Source organism: Phacochoerus africanus, chromosome 16 (genome assembly GCF_016906955.1).
Source record: "Phacochoerus africanus isolate WHEZ1 chromosome 16, ROS_Pafr_v1, whole genome shotgun sequence".
Lineage (NCBI taxonomy): Eukaryota > Metazoa > Chordata > Mammalia > Artiodactyla > Suidae > Phacochoerus > Phacochoerus africanus.
In genome coordinates this window covers 47,622,806-47,637,211 of record NC_062559.1, presented here as the reverse complement: position 1 = coordinate 47,637,211, position 14,406 = coordinate 47,622,806, and the positions used below count along the sequence as shown (strand labels likewise).

At 41.5% G+C, this 14,406-nt stretch overlaps 1 protein-coding gene across 6 annotated transcripts in view; it reads left to right on the top strand.

The window, feature by feature from the left end:
• Positions 1–14,406, top strand: part of PALS2 (protein associated with LIN7 2, MAGUK p55 family member) — a 120,710-nt gene that overhangs the window by 12,212 nt on the left and 94,092 nt on the right. Inside the window, exon 1 of one of the 6 annotated variants that reach the window (XM_047763407.1) lies at positions 7,069–7,175. The exons of the other annotated variants lie outside the window; for them this stretch is intronic. The gene's annotated coding sequence lies outside the window, so the exon portion shown is untranslated. Of the gene's footprint in view, positions 1–7,068; positions 7,176–14,406 lie in introns of those variants that run through there. 6 annotated transcript variants of the gene reach the window in all.

The following is a 14,406-nucleotide window of genomic DNA, read 5'->3' as shown; positions in this document are numbered from 1 at the left end:
GTTCTTTTGAAACCACTTACCTCGGTGTTAATTAATAAGTCAAATTTCGTTTGGCCCTGAGGGATAAACTGTGGAAGGAAGGGTGTTTTCAGGAGCGCTGGTGGAGGCACCTTGTGGGTGTGGTCATGGAGGGGGGGGGGCAGAGAAGCTGTAAAAATGGGGGGAGGGGAAATGTAGAAAGTCAGGACCCTGCGGGACAGAGGAAGATAGGAATACTAAACTAGGAATATTTAAGTTTTAAAAAGATTCAGGTGCCTGAAAAACACTTAAAACAGTGTTAGAGACCGTGGGGAAATAGGAGAGGTCTGTGATTTGATTTTTACTATCAGAAAGCTTATGTAGGAGTTCCCGTTGTGGCGCAGTGGTTAACGAGTCCGACTAGGAACCATGAGGTTGCAGGTTCGATCCCTGCCCTTGCTCAGTGGGTTGACAATCCGGCGTTGCCGTGAGCTGTGATGTAGGTTGCAGACGCGGCTCGGATCCCGCGTTGCTGTGGCTCTGGCGTAGGCCAGTGGCTACAGCTCCAATTCGACCCCTAGCCTGGGAACCTCCATATGCCGCGGGAGCGGCCCAAGAAATGGCAAAAAGACAAAAAAAAAAAAAAAGAAAAAAAAAGAAAGCTTATGTAAAGTATGGTCATGGGTCTTTCTGACTTGTTCTTTTTTAAATTCTCAAAACTATAGCAAATGCCGTTTGCAGTCATGATAATACTTTATCTAGAAAGCAAATTATTGTGAGACATTTACTGGATAATCAGGAAAAGTGAGGTGATTTTGATGCTAGAAACTTCAAATTGTATTCACTTGGTGCATCTATTTGCTTTTTCTTTTTTTTCCTTTTCTTTTTAGGACCACACCTGCTGCATATGGAAGTTCCCAGGTTAGGGCTCCAATCGGAGCTACAGCTGCTGGCCTATGCCACAGCCACACCAGAGGGGTATCCAGACCACATCTGTGACCTACACCACAGCTCATGGCAACACCAGATCTTTAACCCACTGAGCGAGGCCAAGGATCAAACCCGAATCCTCCTGGATACTAGTCGGGCTCGTTTTTGCTGAGCCACAACAGGAACTTCTCTTGGCATTGTTTATAATATACCGCTGAGTCTTTAAGGGGGCAGTTTTGCTTCCCATGGGATATTTGGTCAAATCTGAAGATTTTGGGTTGCCTGCAGTTGGGATGGGGTGCTTCTTATTTTTTAGCGTGTAGTGGATAGAGGCCAAGGATACTACTAAACAATTCATAGGACACTCCCCCATCACGAGGAATTATCTGGCTCAAAATGCCAGTAGTGCCAAGATTGAAAAACACTGGAATGTGGAGGAGGCCAGCTCTCCCCTGGGCAGTTTTGGAAACCTGCATCAATTTATTACTTCCTTTTTTCTAGGCTTGGCCAGGTACTGCCTTTCTGGTAATACTTCTTATCCCCACAGCTTACAATACACTTGACTGTCATTGATCTCTCTATTGTGTTCTTATCTTAAGGCTATATGTTGGACATTTTGATTAGACAGATATTTCCCAAACTTCTACTTGAATTAGAGTGTTGTCCCCCCCCCACCTCTTATGCTAGGTCTATGTATCTTGTGTTTTCTTTTACTAAATTCTTGAGGTTTCACCCTATATCCAAATTCTGAGGGCCTCTCAATGTGATTTCTTAGGTACCTTTTTTTGTAAGAAGGCTTTTTCATGTGCTTCAAGTCCCAGGTCTGGGTCGAGCTAGTTCTTGAACCCAGGTTTTTTTCTGGAATATATGAGTCTGTTATGTATTTTTTTTAATGCAAGTTTGGGTTTTTTTTTTTCCTGACAGTATTTGCAACTGTTGTAATCTTTCTGTTATACAAGTTTATTTAAATGAAATGCTTAACTCCCAGAAAAAAACATCTAGGAGTTGTTTTTTAGAATAATTTTATCCCTGCTTATTGTTTGCCCTGCATACAACAGCTACTTAACAAAAAGGTATTTTAAAAGGTATTATAGTGGTTTCATAATGATAAGTGAAAAACGTTAAGAACCAGTTAATTTTTTCCTTAGCCTGCCTCAACTTATTGATGTAAACATATTGACCACGTAGTAAAATGTACGTGCAGTATGGCTGTCTATACAGTTGATCTTTGAGTAACACGGTGGGTGGGTGGGGTGGAGGAGCTGGTAATCTGTCAGTAATTTATCGCTGGGCTCTACATCTGGGTTTCCTTGGCACCTGTGGCTTCAACCAACCACAGAGTGTGTGGCACTGTCGTAGACCCACACAGTTCAAACCACCATTGTTCAAAAGTCAGCTGTATTAGCTACTCTGTGTACAAGAAAGGAATAGGGAGAGAAGCAGAAGTATAGAAAAACTGTGTAGCAGTCAGGAGGCGAGGGATCCAAATCGAGTGGGGGTGGGGGGGGGGTGTGATCTTTGAGGGGCGGAGTTCTGGAGTACGTGTCAGGTTTTGTTGTAGTAAATGTTTCCTGTCTCCTTCTCGTATACCTCCCTTAGATCTTAATCTTCCGTTTTCATCTGTGCAGATGTTTCATTAATTGGCTTTCCATCAGTCTAAAACTGGTCGGCCTCACTGATAAATCGATTGTTAGAAAGAGGCTTTCATTTGTTTACTCAGCAGCTGTACCACAGAACCATCCTGCCCCACGACTTCCATGTAGTGAGCTACTGTTTTGAGTCTTGCCTCCTTCCTTGGGCTCCTGTCAGCTGTGGGGAGCATTGGTGTTGCAGCTGCTGCCTCACAAATGCGGTTTCAGGTCCTCACCACATGAGCACACAGCCGACATCAGTAAGCCTGTTTTAATTCTTGGGAGTATTTTAGCTACGAGATACTAAATGCTTGGAGAGCACTTCTGTGATTCTAGGAATCCCAGGGTAGTCATATGACTGCTTTTTAGCCTTGGAGCCATCAACAACCCAGTTTTTCTGAAGGAAGGGATTTATGTTGACTGATGGACAGGATACCTCTCCCTCCCATTACTTATTTATATGAATTTGTTTTTATTTTGCTTTTGGTCTTTTTAGGGCTGCACCTGCAGCATATGGACGTTCTCAGGCTAGGGCTTGAGCGGGAGCTGCAGCTGCCGACCTACACCACAGGTCACTCACAGCATCACCAGATCCTTAACCCACTGAGCGAGGCGAGGGATTGAACCTGTGTCCTCCTGTCTACCAGCTGGGCCATGACAGGAACACCTTTTATTTTTAATTTTTAAAAGCATAACTGTTAGATGAAAAACAGAGTTGAAATAGTATAGAAGGATGAATGTACAATGAAAGTCTAAAATTTTCTGTTCCCAGTCCTCACAGATCTCCTCACTGATAAGTTTCAGATTTAGTTACATCAGCAAAGTATGTCTCCCCAGTCGGTCATTGGCGTTTTGGGCAGTACTGTACCTTGTCATGTGGGATTGTGCTTAACACCACTTGACGCTTGGTGCCCCTGCTTCCCACCACAGCCACTGGGGCATCAGAAATCTCCTTACAGTTTCCAGATGGTCGAGGGCAGGGGAGTGGTACTTACCCTGGGGGCTAGTGTATTGTAAATCTTAAAATGACGCCATGTCTCTTAGAAAACGTGGGTCAGTTTTTTTTTTTCAACTTGACCTAGTAATTATTGACTCTACTCTAAAAGAATATTTGAGCCCAAAGGTACTTCTCAAGGGAGGCCCAGAAAAAATCCATTTGGGAAGAATTGTGCTTACCTCTAATATCTCGGGTTACAAGGTTTCTTCAATCTTACCTGATTTCCTTTATGACAGTATTATTTTCTTGTGTCCTCAATTATCTGTCTTTATTTTTTCCCCTCTTGTGTTCTTGTGATTCTTGAATTGTGAGCTCATGCTTGGCTAGGCTTTATTCGAGGGATTCTGTGCAGCTTGGTTACGGGGCATATTCCTCCAGGGGAGATTTGCTGAGGGTTTTCTTTGGCACCTTTATAATTTCCCTGCTTGGAGTTTTCTGAACTAGGTAGGTATGTCGGAGCCTGAGTCGTCGACAGAAGGCTGTGGTTGTAAATTCACGGGTGGTACATGCCTCCTAATACAAAGCCCAAGCTGAGAAAGGCTCGTTTCCTCTTTGGCTTCCTTGGCCAACAGGGACATCTTTGCCAGGCCATTCCTTTACAGGGTGGGGCTTAGTCCTGTAAGGTCCCTGCTCTGTGTGGAGGGGATGAAGTTGGCAATTCTTCTTGAGCAGACCAAGGCCTGAACTGCTGCCTCTGAACTTCAAGGTACTGAAAGCTGCAAACACCCCGTGGAGCTGTGACCTGAGCACCTGCTTAGCAGTTTGTTTTTATCCTCTTCATGTTGGCCCCTGAGGAGTTTCTTTTTTTGTCTTGTCTTTTTTTTTTTTTTTTTTTTGGTCTTTTGAAGGCTGTACCTTTTTTTCTTTTTTTGTCTTTTGGAGGCTGTACCTGCGGCATATGGAAGTTTCCAGGCTGCAGCTTCTGGGCTACACCACAGCCACAGCAACTCCAGATCTGAGTCATGTCTGCAACCTACACCACAGCTATTAGCAGTGCTGGATCCTTAACCCACTGAGCAAGGCCATGGATCAAACCCCCGTCCTCATGGATACTAGGAACCTTTGTTACCACTGAGCCGCAATGGGAACTCCAGCATGGAGAGTTTCTTGAGGACTTCTTTTTGTACTCGAGTGGACATTTTTGCTATTTTTGTTAGCATTTCTAGGCATTTTGTGAGGGAATTACTTCTGGATTTTCAAATCCGTCTTTTTGCTGGCTGTGCAGTCCTCTTTACCTGTTTTCTAACTTGTAGAAATTTCCTAAAGTTTCTGGTTTCTAATCTGTCTTTCATTTCTCTTCTACCTCACTTCTAGTATTGTGGGTGTTTTGAAAAAGTGTGGATTCTGTCCTATCAGTGGGACCTCAGGAAGGAGACCGTGCAGGCCCATGTGCCCAGCTTTCCATTGTGTCTGCAACCTTGTCTCTTAGTGTTTAGATCTAAGCTCCTGGAGGCTAACTGACCTGATGGGAATTAAATACCTGGAAATGCATTTCCATTTAACTGTTTTTTTTTTTTTTTTTGAAGTTTCAACTTAGTGTGATTTTTTTTGTTTGTTTTTATTTTTTTTTCCTACAAAGAGGTGAAAGGGCAGGGATGAAGGATGACGTTCAGGTCATCAGCTGAGCAAGGCTTCCCAGGGGCAGGGAGCAGTGTGGGGAATCTTACCACAAAGTCTAAATATATAGGGCAAAATCACATTACAACAGTGAGGAACCACAGTTCTTTAAATTACATGCAGTAAAGATTAACTGCAGTGTATTTGGTGCAATAATAAGCATTAGAGTTCAGAGAGAAATAAGATGCCTTTTCTGCCCTCAGAAAACCCGTTAATTTTGTGGTGGAGGCAGATGTGTAAATGAAAATACACATCAGTTCTCATTATTTGTGGTGGTTTTGTTCTCTGTAAACACTGAGTTAGGGAACACTGAGCTATTATTTCTAGAGTAGTTTTTACTCTAGAGTTAGGTTCCTGTGATTCTCTGAACACATTTTCATTAACTGGTCAGTATATCACCTTGCTCTATGTATGTTTCTATTTAAAACACCTTGATATATACACAACGATTCATTCACGCCAAGTAGCCAATAGCCCTATAATTTCGTGCCTGAAGAAAGCTAATCAAACACTTGTATTTTCTCTGTAGAGCTCATTACCAGACTTCTCTGTGCTCAGGAACACTGGATAACCTTTAAGCACTATACCTGGGGACATTTTAGATAGTGAAATCACCATGAAAAAGCACAAACATGTGGAAGATGTGGCACTAAACAAACCATGAAAAGGATACTCATTTTTGGTTTGAGACCTGAAACAAGAAGCAAAGTGTTGCACCACTGGTCCTAAGTTGGGGATGCGCAAATTGGGCCTTTTTTTTTTTTTTTTTTCTTTCCCTTTTTCTGCTCTGTGTCTGCATATGACTTTGAAGTACTGCGAGTATGAACTTCAGAGTTAAAAGGTGAGTTTTAGTGAGTAGGTGAATTCACCAGTGTAGAATCAGTGAATAATGAGGATCAGCTGCACTGTGTACAGTGCAGGGAATGCTGTGTGCTCTAGGTCTGCTAGGATGAGTCGGGAAAGGCTTCATTGGAGACCCTGACGATGGCGTTAAAGCCGTGTGGAGCAATGGGTTTATGGATAGCAAATGCCCTGGTGTGGCTGAAAGTAGAAGGTCCCCTCTAAGGAGGAGTACGAGAGGATGTTTGAACAGCTAAGGGAGGAGATATGAGGCCGTTATGCCATGTTAAGTAATTGGAATTTTATAGGTTATGGAGAACCAGTGAGTGATTTTGACCAGGGGAAACACGCTCATATTTGTATTTTGGAAAATTCACTCCGATGATGGTATTGGGGATACATGGAGTGAGAAAAATAAATAGAAGGTTTCAGAAGTTAAGGTGAGAAAGGATGAGAGTATGAACTAAGGCAGTGACAGTGGAGGTAAAGGAAAAGGGGTTATTGGAAATACTTGCAGTATATCAGATTGAAAGGTCTTAGTGGCAGACTAGGTAAAGGGAGGAAAGGAGACTGAACAGGCGTTCTGGGTGCCATTAATTGAGATAGGGAATACCAGAAGGAGACCAGATTTGGGACGTAATTTGATGAGCTTTGGGCATGTCAAGCTTATTGTATCCATGGGATATCTTCACAGAGATTAAGCAAGAAAATAGACTCTGAAGCTTGGGAGATGGAACTTTGAGACAGTAGCATGTATGTGTTTGTTTATTTGTTGTTGAATATCTGAATGCTTTCTGAGTGTCAGCTGACGGTCCTGTGCTGGAGCAGACAGAACAGTGAGTCCATTTCTAGTCGGGGGCGGGGGGACAGACTGCAAGCAGGGGTACTTTCAGATGAGTGCTGTGGTGCAAATGACACTGATTAGGGAGGCGCTAGTTGAGACTGGGTGTCAGGGTTCACTTTTTGGGGCAGTGACATTTGTACTGGAACAAAAAGAGAATAATGATAGGCACGTGGCAATCTGGGAGGATTGTTTCAAGGAGAGAACCGAAAATGGTATTAACCTGGCATGTTAAGAACTGAAGGGAGGCCAGTGTGACTGGAGACGAGCGGACCGGGGGAGAGAGTTGTGAAAGATGAGCTCCGAGGGGCACCAAGGTGCCACATCCTGAAGGCTCTATAGGTCGTGGTCGAGAGTTCAGGTATTTTCCTCAGAGCAGTGGGAAGCCTTTGGATAGGTTTAGCAGAAGAGTAAAAAAAATCTGTTTATGTTTTAAAGGATGGTCTGTAGCCACCCTGGAGAATATTGTTGAGAACTGGAGTGAAAGGGGACTGAGCGACTGCCGAAATAAATGAGCAAGAGATGGTGGTGGCTCCAAGTAAAATGGTAGCAGTGGAGGAGAACGAGAGTTGGATTTTGAGTCAGTTGCTTAAGATGATGTACTTTTCTTCTATTACCTCCATTATGGCTGAATTTAAAAACCACTCTATCGTTGGATCTGTTTTGAATTCTCTGTATTTTTGTAAGTGCATATATAAAATAAGTGTTGTCTTGAAAAAACTACCAATGAAATTTATTCTAAAATAATCTAGTTTGAAGGATACTAAAAAAGATACTAAAAAATTTGCATGTTAAATACAATCTGGCAGTGATCCTGTAGTCATATTTCATGCTTATTAGTGCTGCTTGTATAAAAACCACTTTCAGACAATTGTGCTGGTTCAGTTATAATATTACATATTTTCTTATAATAAAGAAGTGGAGCTTTTCACTGCTTTATTAATTAGTGGTTAGGTCAGTAAAAATGTATTCTCACTACATTGTGAGAGCAAATTGGGAATAGCACTATTTGATCTGTTTTAAAAAAAAAAAATCTTTGTAGATTTAGCTTTTCTCTGGATGAGCTCTATACTTTAACCAGGATACTTCTGGACATAGCATGGAGCGGGGACTAGGATGGGGAAAGATTGGAGATGAGTAGACCAGTTAAGAGGCTTTTCAAATAGTCTAGACATGATAAAAAACAAAGGTCAGAGACTGGGAATTGTGATAAAGATGAATTTGAGACTTTTATGTAATAGAATGAGAAGGATTTTGAGGAGAATGCGATGTCACAGTGAGGGAGAAGAAAAAAAATCAGACGATCCTGAGATTTTAAGCTTTGGAGAATGGATAAATAGTGATGTCATAATAACAAGAACTAGCATCTCTAGTTTGGGTGAGTGAGTAGTTTTGAAAATGGTAAATTAAGGGCACCATCTTTGGGATTCCAGGGGGAAGGCAGCTGGAGAACAAGTGAGTACTAAGATTTGAAAGTTATATTCAGATGGAAATTAGCTGAAGCCTTCGAAGGGATGAGCTCCTTCAAGAAAATAATGAAAACCTGAGGGTCACCAACAGCGGAGATGGTCTGCTCTCCTGCAGGGTGTGGTGACAATAGGTGACTGATTTTTCAGCTCGCTTGTTGCCCAGCCTTTGAGGAGAATGCGACTAGAGAAGCTCGGTAACAGATGGCAGAGGCTGAATGGCAAGGTGGAGAACTGAAGAGAAGATGCCTAGGAGGAACTACCTCCCCCACTTCTTTTTCCTCCTGCACTCAAAGCATCTGAAAGTTCTGGGGCCAGGGATCCAGTCCAAGCTGCAGCTGCAGCCTGTGCCACAGCTGCATCCATGCCGAATCCTCAACCCACTGCCCCAGGCCAGGGATTGATCCCACACCTCAGCAGTGACTCGAGCCGCTGCAGTTGGATCCTTAACCCCGGGCTACAGTGGAAACTCTGGTGAACTACTCTTTAGAGGAGCTTGATGTGCTGGAGAAGAAGGGAGGAGGCTGTGACTTAAAAGGGAAATGGGGTTCAAAATAGGTATTTAAAATATTAGGGGTGAGGAAAAAGTTAACATATATATATATATATATATATATTTTTTTTTTTTTTTGGCCAAGCCTGCAGCATGCAGAAGTTCCCACGCCACAGATCAAACCCACCCCACAGCAGTGACAACACTGGATCCTTAACTGCTAGGCCACCAGGGAACTCCAATGTTTACAAATATGGGAATAGCAAATGAAGGCATGTTGAAGTTACAGGAGAGGAGTAACTCATGGGTCCTGGTCAACAGCGGGTGGGAGGGACTTGATTTCTCCCACAGGCAGTCACTTCCTAGAGGACCAGGGGCAGATTTTCTTGTGAGATTTGAGGAAAAGAGGTGCGGGACGATGCCCATGTATTGGATGCTATGGGTGAAGGGGATTTTCAGTAAGTGGTTAAGTGGTCGCCCCTTTTCCTTTCCCTGCTGACAAAATCATCTGACTAGGTAGTAAAGCTTTGAAATAGAGAATGTGAGCGGACCCAAGGGCAGCAGTATTTAGGGCTTTGCTGATTTGGGGAGAAATAGGGAAGTTTGAGCATACTGAAAAACCTGGGGTAAGAGCAGGAAGAAGGGCGCTGAAAGGCAGGAAGGAGCTGTGGACATGGGAGTGAGGGGCGGTGAAGACAGTGCGATTCCCCCGGGATTGTGTCTGGGCTGCGCGAGTGGAAGTGAGTGCCGGCCAGCTGTCGCGAGGCCGCTGGGTGAATCTGTCCACTAGTGTCCGTGTGAACTGCACCAGTAATGCAACTGTATCAAACCAAAGCATGTGGTGGAAATTCTGTTAAAAGCAGAAAACCACCATTATAGAAAAGGGCTTGTAAGACTTTCTGCAGCGTTTGAAACAATATTTTTTATGTCGCCTTTTAAAAATTTACAAGAGACACAAATTACCGTCTTTTTAGTTCATTGTGTTCCCAGGATTCTCAAACATGGCATCCAGCTCAGTCGGAAGCGAAGGGCTGGCAGGGACACCTAGTTGTGTCTGGTGTTGACGGCCACCATCAGGAGACAATGAGAAAAAGACTAAACCGGTACCAGCGCCCGATGGTCAGTTTGCCATCTCCTTAGAGGGTTCCTTCACCACTTTGAACATATTGCGTGTTTCTCAAGTTTCTCACAACCAGGAGGGCTTCCACGTAATCATTGTGAGGTCCAAGCCTAAAACAGTCTCTTCGTTTTGCATAGGAAATGGCTGTTCTCGCTGAGCTAGGACCACTTTGGACTTTCTAAATTTCTGAAACTTTTAAAATAATCAGTAGGGCAGGGTTTTCACCTGGATGCATAGAAAGACGTTGTCTTTTCTTGTCGATTGTGCTCGATGTTCAGAGGAGGACCCCCTGTGTGGGAAGACTGCTCCCCTCTCTTCTCACCTGAGAAGTCCCGCCCGGGAGATGTGGTTGAGTGGCACTAATACCTTTGAGAAGAGAATGTTTCCTTCGTATTCAGCATCAAAAATATTTTTTTTGTGCTTGGCATTCCCATTGTAGCTCAGCGGTAACAAACCTGACTAGCATCCATGAGGACACGAGTTTGATTCCTGGCCACGCTCAGTGGGTTAAGGATCCGGCATTGCTATGAGCTGCAGTGTAGATCACAGACGTAGCTAGGATCTGGCGTTGTTGTGGCTGTGGTGTACGCCGGCAGCTGTAGGTCCGTTTCGACCCCTAGCCTGGAAGCATCTATATGCCACAGGTGCGGCTCTAAAAAGACAAATATGTGTATGTTTGTGAGTGTGTGCCTATTTTTAATGCAGTGCCTTGTACTTACTTTATGTAATGTTTTGCTCAGTGCTTTACAGGCTGATAATAAGTAGAAGAGAACAAACAGCCTAAATGCTGAGTGAGATAAGAATAAAATATCCCAATTTGATAGCTAATTCTAGTAGCTTATATTTTTACATGGATGTGTCAATTTGGTATAATGATACTGTAATCTGAATTATATTTAATTACAAGTCATTGACTTTTGAGCCCCACTTCCAAGTTGGAGTGGAGTCAGTGGTGTGTGAGTTAAGAAAAATGATTTGGCTTAAACTATCCAAATATGGCTATAAATGAACATGAAGCAGTTTTATGATGAATTAAGTCAGATTAAAAAGTTTCCTTTTGTTAAAGTTAAACCTTTACACTGTGAAGGCAAAGAATATACATATCTTTTGAAAGTTAAAAATTTGTTTTAAATATTGATTTTAAGCGTTATATTTTAATTGCATGTTTTATTAAAATACATTTCATGTCATAATGTATACAGAGAAGAATTTAATGAAATGTATTATCAAAGGACAGCCTGGTCTTCCCAGGCTTTTGCTGTCAAAGAAAAAGTTGTGTTTGTTTTGAGCTCTGTAAGAATGGTTGTAATTCTGATTTTTCTGCATTTAAACTGGTGACCCTTGATATATGAGGGGCATATTTTTTGGTAGGTTCTCATATTAAAATTAAAAATTTTAATGCATGTATAGATGAAAGACCAACATGCTACCCAGTTCTCCTTACCTCTCTTTCTTGTTCCCCAGAGGCTACTACTTTGAACTTCTTAGCTGATTATTTTGGCACTTAGCTCCTTATCATTATAATGGTATGCTTATGTGGCTGATTTCTTGATTTTTTTTTTTTTTTTTTGGTTTTAACTATTATGGACAATGAGGATTAGCTCTTTTCCACTCTCCTCTCTCTCTCTTCTCTTTCTCATTATTCTCTGTACCTGATGTACACTTGTCACCATCTTCTTGAGAATCACTTTTACCTTTCTCCTGGATTGCATCTTCTTGTTCCTTTAGCTCATACCCTCTTCCCTTTTTTGTTTTGCCCCTTTGTTGCATGCTCAAAGGGCAGTGTTACCCTCTTTTTTTTTTTTTAAATCTTTCTAAGACCAAGTGTTGGTGGTATATTAATTTTTGAAAACTTATAAGCAAGTCTGAAAATTTTTAACTGTCCTCACAGTTGATTGATAGATTGGCAGGGTAAAGAATTTTAGGGTGGCAATATTTTAAATGCATCTTTTCATCATCACCTGTCTTTAAAAGAAAAGTTCGAAAACTGGAGTTCCTGTTGTGGCGCAGCAGAAACAAATCTGACCAGGAACCATGAGGTTGCGGGTTCAATCCCTGGCCTTGCTCAGTGGGTTAAGGATTCGGCGTTGCCGTGAGCTGTGGTGTAGGTCACAGATGCGGCTTGGATCTGGCATTGCTGTGGCTGTGGTGTAGGCTGGTGGCAACAGTTCCCATTTGACTCCTAGCCTGGGAACCTCCATATGCCGAGGCTGCGGCCCTAAAAAGACAAAAAAAGAAAAGTAAAATTCAAAAACACTTTTCTTCCTGGAGTTCTTGTTGTGGCTCAGCGATTAATGAAATCTGACTAGCATCCAAAAGCTCTTTTCTTCCTAATTCTTGACATGTGATTGTGTTGTTTTTTTTTTTTTCTTTGTCTTTCGTGTTCTTAAATTTCACAATGATATGTCTTAGTATGACTGTTTTCAACTCTTACCATGTCCCATGTAGTGTAGCAATTTACTGCTTTCAGTTCTGTAAAAATATTGTGTTTCATTAATGTTTTTCTCCCCTCTGTGTTGTCTGTTCTTTCTTTAACTCTTGTTTAGATGCCCTCTATTAGGCCTCTGTTTCTGTTCTCTTCTATTTTTCTACCTCTTCTACTTTTTTTTTTTTTTTTGGTATTTCCCCAAATTTATCTTTCATGATTTCTATTGCATTTTTTTTTTTTTTTACTTCAGAAGCTCTTTTGTTTCTCTGGGATGTTCCTTTCCCATAGCAATCTTGTTCTAGTTCCAGGAATATAAAGTTTTCTTATTTCACTGATAATTTTAATGATTGTTTCCTTCATCCTTGAATAGTTTTATTATTCCAAGTAGATTTTACCTGTTTATTCTGGCCTCTGTCATTCATGTTAGGGGCTTTTCTCAGCATCTGAGATCCCAAGGTTCATAGCTCATTGTTGAGAGTAGAGAATTGGGCACCTAGAGCTCTGTTTGCATTTGAGCGTCTCTGAAGCCACTCTGTGACTGGATTGTTTGGGAGTAATTCGTGATCTTGATGTTCGTGTCTTTCCTCTCAGGCTGGTCACGTTCTCTAGAAAAGACCCTTTACGCCTGCCTTGGAAGGTAAAGACCAGGTTAGGGCTTTTGAGAGTCGAGAAGGAGAAGCCGGGGGAAGGACTGGCTCATTCTGTAGTCCTGGTTTCTATAAGATTACATTGTCTTTTGTCCAAGACACTTCTCACCTTGCTCCCTGCAGAAGATAATCCTCCAGTTTTCAGTGCTGCATGGCTGAGGGGGAAGGGCAGCAAGTACCCTGCAAGAAGGGTGGGGTGGGATTATTGGTAAGTCGTGTAAATAAAAAAGTAAGCAAGTATCAATTTCAAGAAGATAAAAATATAGCTACGGAGAAAGAGTAACTACAGTTTGTTAATGGATCAGCTAGTGACCTAATATTATCTGAGTCTCCTTATTGTAGTTGCCCTCACCTCAGGTACCTTGGGCTGCTAAATCCTGAGCCTTTGGAAGATTTTGTTATGTAAATGAAATGATTTTCTGCCTTTTTTCAGTAGCTAGTTTGGGTGTCCTGTAGTTCCTCTTTGATCGCTGTGTTTCACAGCTTCCAGAGTCACTTTTCTTTAATTCTCCATATCTTTGTAAACTTATGCCCTTAAAATAAAATTACACACACATCTTTATTACATTTTTAGAGAGATTTTATGCAAGTGCAAAATTAGATGTTTATTTAACCTGGAAATGTTGATATCCTCTAGAAAAAAGTATTTGTTTACTTTTGTTTTCTTATTTACTGTTTTTTCAAGCTCGATGTTTAATTTTGTCAAATCCAAGCATGCCAAAATTTCGGAGTCAGAGGGAAGGGTTTCTGCCTTCTAACCATTGTTATTTTTAATTTTTAGTTATGCCTGGGGTGATAGCTCTGTGATGAAGATTACCCTTCAGCTTTCTCATCTGAAAGAAGGTTGTTTGCTCTAAGAGCCACTACATCTATCCATGCTTTACTCCAATTTGAATTTTCTTTAGACCTCACCCCTGTTAACACAAGAAATGAACCAGCTCCTTTGACATATGGGTGCTATTACAAACTCAAGCTAATCCCAAGTGACTTTTTATTTTACTTTGGTGTGTGTCATTTGTTGATTATATGGAATTTTATCCCCAGTCAGAGCTAAAATCTAGGTAATAAAAAGGAAAAATAATTCAGAGTATTAGTTAAGCGTTTACTAAACATTTGCTGTTTACCTGTTATAGTCAAGGCTCTATACTGGGAGCTATAGCGGAAGAGAATGCTCTTGTTCTTGGAGAGGTTATACTTTAAAAAAAAGAAACAGGGAACAAACATGAAATACCTAGTGAATAGTGGAGAACCATTCTTTCCAGTTGTTTTACCAGATGTTTGTCTTTAAAAACAATCAGGGAAATAGGAAATGAAATTATTAATGTATGTATTCGCCTTAGATCTTGGCTTCATTTTTTAGCCTTTATAAAATAGCCCTTTTGTTGGAATCACATAATATAGTGACATAATTAAAATCTGTACCTGTTAACACTCTTCC